Genomic DNA, 8,699 nt, shown 5'->3' with positions numbered 1-8,699 from the left:
TTCAGGCTGTCCCTGATGGAGCTGGGTCTGCCTGATCGCTCCCTCTGAGGCCAAGATGACAGTTAAGGAGGGAGGAGCCTCTTCTTTCAGGCTGTCCCTGATGGAGCTGGGTCTGCCTGATCGCTCCCTCTGAGGCCAATGCTTTACCTAGATGACCACACTAAGATAAATTGCCTTGTCACATGAACACAGCCTCCTAGTAGTACAATATAAATAGGATTAACAAAGCTCAGGTCTTGGTCTCAGGGCCTTCCCCTTCTTCTCTAGTCCTCAAGGCTAGAGCAGAGTGAAAGCAATACAGAATGACCTATGTTTCTGTGCAACAAGTACCTGCAGTTTCACTTACCTATGTCAAAAAAATATTCTCTGTGGGCATTTTCTAGGTCCTCCAGCATGATTTTATTAAATGTTTCCAGTGGAAGTTGATCATAGAGGTGTACTGGAGGACCTAGAAATACCTAGAAAGGTGTTCTCTCTAGGGATTTCTAGGTCCTCCAGCATGACTCTATGGTAAATCTCTTGTCAATAGAGTTCCCTATGAAATGATTTCACATTTCCAGGGTAAGTCCAGGAACATATTCCTGTGGATATGGGGATCATACCTCAAAAGTTATGTGTAGACTGATTTGTGATGGATGCTGCAGGGTCTCTAGAGGATCCCCCTGACCCATCTCTCCCCCTTCCCAAACAACACTAAGTATCATCCCTAGGTCTCAGGGTTTAGGCCTTGAATTATCAGGGCTATGGTGGTGGACCTATAGCATGTGTGCCAGAGATGGCATGTGAAGCCATTTTTCAAGGCACATGGAGGGTTGGGAAGAGGAGTGTGCACCTATTCCTCTCATTCCTAGCCATTCTGGGCCTTCCAGAGAGGCAGCTGAAGGCTCAGGAGGGTGGGAGAACGAAGTCCCACTACGTAAATCCCACCCTCAGAAGGTAGAAGTCCTGCCCCAGGAGGGTGGAAGTCCTGTTCCCTCTAGAAGTCCCGTTCCCGGCACTGGGTAACACCCAATGATGGAACACCTTTTAGTTTGGGCACTCAGTCCCTTAAAGGTTCACCATCACTTTCTCAGGGCCTTAAATATGAAGCAAAAACCCATAGTGAGCAGACAGCTTAGTTCTGTATTATATAATGAAAGACAATGCAATCATTAAGAATGTGATTGCTCCTCTGCTACTGAGCAGACTCATGTTGCAGTGTAAGAGTGAAAATAATCCAGGGCTGCAACCCTATGTATATTTACATGGGAATGGCAATACATCTATGGGAAAAAAGACATTCTCACTCATGATGTTATGTTTAATAAACACTGCACCCAAATAGATTCACTGCAGGTTAAACTGATGACTTGAAGGGATAAGTCAAATATATCCCACATTGTGGTTAAATGGGGACTGAAGATATCAAAATTCAAGTCCCTGCTTAACCATGCAATTTATTGGATTATGTTGGACTAGTGATTGTCTTTGATTCTGTCCTAAATCAGAGGGAACTTGTAACACCTTTAAGACTAAGGGGCAAAACAGAGGGGCAGAAAGGATCAGCCAGAAGCTGCTCCCCACCCAATTGCCCCACAATCTCAAGGGAGCCTCCTGCCTTGGTCCAAAATTAACCACAGAAAGGAAGGGAAAATATCCACTCCTTTTGGTCTGGTTTTGGGTTGCCTCAGGCAACCATGGCACAATTCCAGGGCAGCTTACAGGAGCTCTAGGGGCATGGATCATCTAAACACCACATCCCAGAGTGGCCAGAAGCCATCCCATCTGCCTCTCTGTTTTGGGCCTCAGTGAAAGAAGTTGTATTTTCCTATTTACTTTTTTTGTGAGGGGGATTACAGTCATTTTAAAGTAAATATTAAAAGTTCCTGGCAAAACAACAGCAATAAAAACAGTAAAAATAAACTGTTCCTATTTATCTGCAATCTGGCAGGGCTATTTCCCTCCAACGTGGCTACAATATATCCAACAGTCATGCTCATATGCCATAAAGAATGAAAGAAACAGAGACCTAGCTTTTGTATAGTCATCTGAGGAAGTAGACTAAGGGGCTATACTGGCCGGATTGGTGCTTTGGCCTCTAGAGAACACAAAAAGGAGCCGGAAAAAGGGCTCCTTTTTTGCGTCCTCTAAAGGGTGTCACTGTCACAGCGGCGTGGCTTTGTGACGTCCTTTTGGTGCTGCATCATCTAGCTGCAGCGCCAGGGCAGTGCCATGATGCCGCATGCTGTCTAGAAGGACATGTGGCATCATGGCATGAAGAGGGCGGAGTCGTGACATCTAGCATGTGGATGCTGTGCCATGGCTCCGACTACAGGTTGGAACAAAGTGCTAGTCTGTATTGTACCTAAGTTTATGAGATCTCATCCTACAACTTTTTTCACCCAGTTAGCCTTAGAAGTGCTAGAAAATCTCTTTGCATACTGATATACCAGACTAGCACAGCTATGGAGATTATTGCACACCAAATCCCTGCCAGGATGCAGGCAGGTTGTAACTGTCACCAATGGATCTTATCACACTGCCCTGTGCCCAGGAAGTAGGCAGCCAGTATCCAATCTGGGCTTCTCCTGCAGCTTTTCAAGAATGGGCTTATCCCATCCTTGAAAGCTTTAGGAGAGGCCTGGATTAGATATGGGCTGCCTTTTGCCCAAGTACAGGACAGTGCGATAATATCCATTGGTGACAGTTACAATCTGCCTGTATCCCAGCAGGGATTTGGCATGCAGTAATCTCCTATGTCTCTGAATTCTACCGCACTGGGTTATTCTATCTCGCTGGTAATAAAGTCGGGAGTAGCAGGAGAGCCATGTGTAACAGTTCCAGATGTAATATAAATGTAACGAATAAAATGAATAAATATACTTCTCCTGGCATTGTTTTCAGTGGCCATTTTCTTCTATCTCGTAATGGTCTAATGCTGTCACATAGTTGTTATGTTTTTGTGTTGGTAGTAAGAACCATCCTGGGAATATTTTCATTGAGAGCATGCATAGTAAATGAAGTGAAATAAAATAAAATTTTTACCATCAATGAGTTCAGTCAAGAGGATGCCACATTAAAAAACAAAAATTTTAGAACAATATCTGAGTAGTATTGGAAGTGGCACTCATAGGAAGATGACAGTCATACAAACTAGGTATTTCTATTCCTTCATTTCCCTGGATTTCTGAGAACTGAGGTGGTGGTGGAACAAGGATAGCATTGAAATGACATGATTAAAAAGGCTACAAACGATCACACCCATTCCTTTCATGCTAAGCGGCTACTGCATGGCTGCAGGTAATGAAACACCATCTCAAATCATCTCATAAACAGCTTGACTTGAATGGTAATACTTTATAATATTTGGAAGTCTTCTTGGGAGATATTTCTCATGAATGACTGATATCAAAATTGAGTTAAATGAAGATTTGATGTGTTTCTTCTGCTTATTGTTGCATTACTTAAAATGACACAAAAACATTCAAATGGGTGATACTTAAAAGTTGCTTGAAGCATAATAATTACGTTTAAAAACTGGTGTTGCAAAGTTTCTCCAATGCTTTTGACAGAAGCGTAAAAGCACAATTATTCAAGTAACCATTAATGAACGTTTTTGTGATTAAAAACCAACAATATTTTTCTTTAAAAATAAGGAAAATATATTTTTCTTGGTGTTTGTAAAGTACATCGATTGTATGAAGATCTTTTTGTTGTTCCTATAGTAAAACAGTAGCAAAAGCACATATGGTTACTTCTACTGTCGAAGTGATGCTGTGTGTTGATCATCCTTTAGTGCATTTTGAATGATAGTTGGTCTATGGGGACCAGTGAAGACCTCCAATTAATTATTACTGGAGAACATGAAATCATAAACAAAATTCCTTGTAATAAATTTTTAAAATGAGATTGCATGTTTTATTTACAGTGCTGGTCCATTTTGGGCTTTAAATCTATGAACAAAAACAAACATGCTTCTTATCAAACTGAAATAAAAAAATATCAATAGTATTTCTTTCATATCAAAGTAGGGCACACAATATGTGGAACGGACTTCTAGATAAGTGGGGCAAAGGAGGAAGCCAGGGATCATTGAACAGGAAGAATAGAGTCACTTTTTCCAATTTTTTGAAAGGGAGAGATGATAAGAATACAACAACAAGAATGAAAATGCCCCAGAGCCTAGTGTCTACTCTGTATTTATTTTTGTTCATAGAACAATTTCACATGCATTTTGTTTTTGAAGACTTTTTTTTTATTTCAGACCTGAGTCTGCTGTCAAATTAGTTGTCAACAGAGACTTCCAGAAAAAGATTTTGATAGTTTCAGATCAACCTCTACTTTATGTTCTCTTCCTCACCTCAGGTTTTTTTGGTCCCTCAATTCCTCTGCCATCAACAATGGAGCACTCAGTACTGTATAAAGTATTTCATTGGTTCTTCTTCCTCTTAATATTACCACAAAGAAAACATCGAAGAAAAAGTTTTTGGTTTTTGTTTGAATCTGGGCATTCTCTAAATAGGCTAGGTTAATATATATGGTTGTTTATTTTATCCTAAAGCAGTGGTTCCCAAATTTTGGTCCTCCTGATGCTTTTAGACTCCAGCTCCCAGAATTCCTGAATGTTGCCCATGCTGGTAGGGGCTTTTAGCAGCTGCAGTTCAAAACATATACAGCTGGCCCTCCTTATCCATGGATTCAAGCATCCAAAGATTGAAAATACTGAAAAAAAGTATAAATTCCAAATAGCAAACCTTGATTCGCCATTTTATATACAAGTCACCATTTTGCTATGCCATTATATTTAATGGAACTTGAGTATCCACTGTAGAAAGCTAGAACCTGAGAAACATAGGCCTAAAGCCATACAAAAAGTTGCATGGGTGAATGAAGAATGGAACTTTCATCTACCTGCTCTTAGTTCAACATTCTCCTATGAAAAACTGTAATGTTGAAGCCTTGTTGAAAACATAACATTCTCTTTGTCATGGTCTTTTCTTAATATGTAGTCTAGCTTTAATAAAATACAGAGTGCTTCATAGCAGGTTCATAAACAATTGGGAGTTAGGGGACAGCAGTTGGATGGCCAGTTTACTAATGGCCAGAAATTATTTAGGATTTTAAAAATAAAGAGAGAGAGAAAAGAGCTCCAAAAGGATTTGTAAACTGGAGGAATGGGCAATAAAATGACCAATACAGTTCATTATAAGCAAATGTAAAATTATGCACCTTGGGGCAAAAATACTACTTTAAATTTTGGGAGGTTTTAAAGGAAGCAGCAATAAGGGTTTTTTTGTTTGTTTGTTTGTTTGTTTTTGTCAGAATACTATATGACCTTTTAGTACTTCATAGAAATTTATATATACTTACCTAAGTGGCAGAGGGCTAAGAAACCTTGTTAGTGAATTGCAAAGATGAGCATCAGGATACTGTCAAGAGTATTTGATGCACCTTGGGATCAATGCTCATCAGTGTACAATGCACATCATGTTCAATGCACACAATGTTCATTGGTGTGTGATGTGCATTGGGCACTTTGTCAGGTCTGCTGCATAGTAACGTAACAACAGCTCCCTATTGGCTACACATATTATGAAACTGATCAATTCTAATTCCTACATATATAAGTCCACTTGTTGTTGTTACTTGCCTTCAAGTTGACCTCGAACCACGGTGACCCTATGTATGAGAGACATCCAAGTCACCTTATCCTCAGTCACCCTGTTCAGCTCCTGCAGACTCATGGCCATGGCTTCTCTGATTGAACCTATCATCTGGAATGCTTTCTTCCTTTTTTCCTATTGCTCTCCATTTTCTCAAGCATTATAGCATTTTCTAGTGAATCCTTTCTTCACATGATATGACCAAAATATAACAACCTCAGTTTCTCATCTTTTCTTCCAGGGAGCGTTCAGACCTAATCTGCTCTAGGACCCATCCATTGGTCTTTTTAACTGTCCACAGTATTCTCAGAACTCTTTTCTAGCACCTCATCTCAAATAAGTTGATTTTTTAAATCAGCTTTTTTCACTGTCCACTAACAAAGATGTAACTTCCATACAGGATTGCAGCCTTAATTTCTTAGTGAATTGGGTACATTTTTACATGAAGAAGGGAAGCATCCTTCAAAGTTCAAAACAATAGGTGTAAAAGTGAGGGAATTCTGATGCTTGAAAAGTAGTTTAAGTCTTTTAAAATAAGAAACCATGGTGACATGTGAAAAATGGCCTGGCTATTTAAGGCTCAGTGCACAAGGAAAGAAGAGTCTCTTGTAAGATTTGCTCTTGGATTAAAATAGGGAATGCTCAAGAGATTATTGCATGCCTTTTTTCACCCAATCCAGGCACAGGCTAGGCATGGGCTTAAATGGGTGAAAACAGATCTTATTGCATGCCTCCTTGCCCAACTCAGTATTACATACCCAAACTGGACTCCTTGCGTGCTTTTTGGATGAACGATACTTTTCCGGATCAGGCGATAAAATGTCTGTGATAACCTCCTATGTCATTCAATTTCCCTCTTTCCCTGCTTTTCTGAACCTCAGGCACTTCAGAGAAGCAGAATACAAAAAGCTTTCAAGGACTGTGCACATACAAGTAGAAAGTATTGGAACTGGCCAGGCTATGAAATGTGGCTGGGGCTGAGGAGCACCGCCATCACTGAAATGTTCCACTTATAGCCAGTGACAATGGCTTCTCAGGTTGTGTCTCCAAACTTGAAATAGAAAATTATTATTTCACACATAGATGTGCACAAATAGCCTCTTGATACTGTCCATTCATGGATAGATAAACTGGAAAGACAATTTTGCTAGATATTTTCCAGGAGGACTAATTCTTCAGCAATTTCTGTTGAAATTACCAATTTAGCATACAGTTTCATTTCTGCTTCAGACACATCTCTACAGAGCCACGGTAGGAAGAGCTCACTCTTGAGCATTAATTGTCTGTTCCAGAAATAAGCTAGATATATGGGAAAAAAATTAACAATTTCTTTTGTAGTGTCCATAATCAGTGGATTTTGTCATTAACTACCCCCAAATCAACCTCAACCCATGACGAACCTGTGGATAAGACACTTCCAAGAAAACCTATTTTCCACTTCACAGCTTAATTCCTGCAATCCCATGCCTGTAACCACCCTGATCGACTCAATCCATCTGGCATGTGGTCTTCTTCACCTTCTTCTGTCCTCTACCTTTCCTAACATGATTGTCTTTTCCAGTGATCCATGCCTTCTTATTAAATGGCCAAAGTACATCAGTCTCAATTTTATCATCTTGGCTTCTAATGAGATCTCCGGCTTGATCTGTTGCAAGACCCATCTGTTTGTCTTTTTGGCTGTCCATTGTATTTTAAGCACTCTTCTCCAGCACCACATCTCAAATGAGTTGATTTTTCTTCTGTCTGATTCCTTTACTGTCCAGCTCTCACATCCATACATAGTGATGGGTAATACAATGGCTGGGACAATTCTAACTTTTGTGCTCAGTTGTATTTCTTTACTCTTCAGTAGTTTTTCTAGTTCTTTCATAGCTGCTCTTCCCATTCCCAATCTTCTTCTTATTTCCTGACTGTAGCCACCATTCCTGACTATATTTCATCCTTGGTATAGGAATTGTTTAACTATTTCAATTTCCTCATTGTCTAGACTGAAAATCTTCATCTCCTCTGTGGTTATAATTTTTGCTTTATTAGTGGATGGTTTGTTTCCATTCCTTCTTAGAAATCACTTCACTTGATATAGTTCTAGCACAAACTGGAGATAATGTACACATCAGGTGGAGGGAGAATAACTTTTTACTCATGAAGTGCCAGCTACATATTTATTTTACTTTAAGTACATGTGTTGGGAAGTCTATTAATTACAAAGGTAATGTGTTGTATGTGATATGTATGTGGAACAGAACTGTCTGATAACTTCTTAATCCATAAAGTTGGAAACTCAACAAAATAATGCCTTCTTCACAAAGGTGCATGGCACGCTGACAGTGCATCAAAGCTACTTTGGTGTAAGTCAAACCAGAGGTGGGAGAACGGTGATTGGCTGGTCTCGTTATCAAAGGCATCCATCAATACCCTTGGGCATTTCTCTGGATCAAAGGGCCTTGTGTTCATAAATTTGGTTTACTGGCAGTTCCTCTGTTCAGATTATGAATTGTCACTCTTACTGCTACTGCTTCAGGTCAAAAATGACACAGACTCATAATAGTCAGAAGTCTCAGTGGTAGTAACATCAGAAGAATATGCCCAAAGACTCAGACATTGTCCCTCCGATCCCCTGGAGCAGAACATGTGAATGTGATTTAGGAATACCCCAGGCAAATGCAAAAGGTGAGGGAAAAGCAGCTCTTCTCTTATCAACTTGTAAGTTAGCATATTCTTTTCCCAATATTATTTTTTTATTCTAACAGAATTATTCACTTTGTTGCTTTTTTCATGCCATTTGTAATGCCCTCTGATAAATATTGAAAAGGAGACAAACTCAGGGACTTCTCATAGTCTAAGGGACTCATAATGCCTTATAGGCATTAACATTTGAGCTAGGTTCCTTGCCAGGTTTGTCTTGTTTTATACATGGATATTCCCTAACCCTCAGAAAAAGTCCAGAGACCAAAGAAAAAGAAGGCAATATAATACTGCACAATTAATTAAAAGTCATCTACTGGCAATATCTGGCAGGAGTGGACCAGTCTATTAGGCCTTCAGCAAGTCATTCTT

The sequence above is a fragment of the Sceloporus undulatus genome, chromosome 1 (genome assembly GCF_019175285.1).
Source record: "Sceloporus undulatus isolate JIND9_A2432 ecotype Alabama chromosome 1, SceUnd_v1.1, whole genome shotgun sequence".
In the NCBI taxonomy this organism is placed as follows: Eukaryota; Metazoa; Chordata; class Lepidosauria; order Squamata; family Phrynosomatidae; genus Sceloporus; species Sceloporus undulatus.
The sequence above is the reverse complement of the archived record's forward strand: the minus strand, read 5'-3'. Positions refer to the sequence as shown.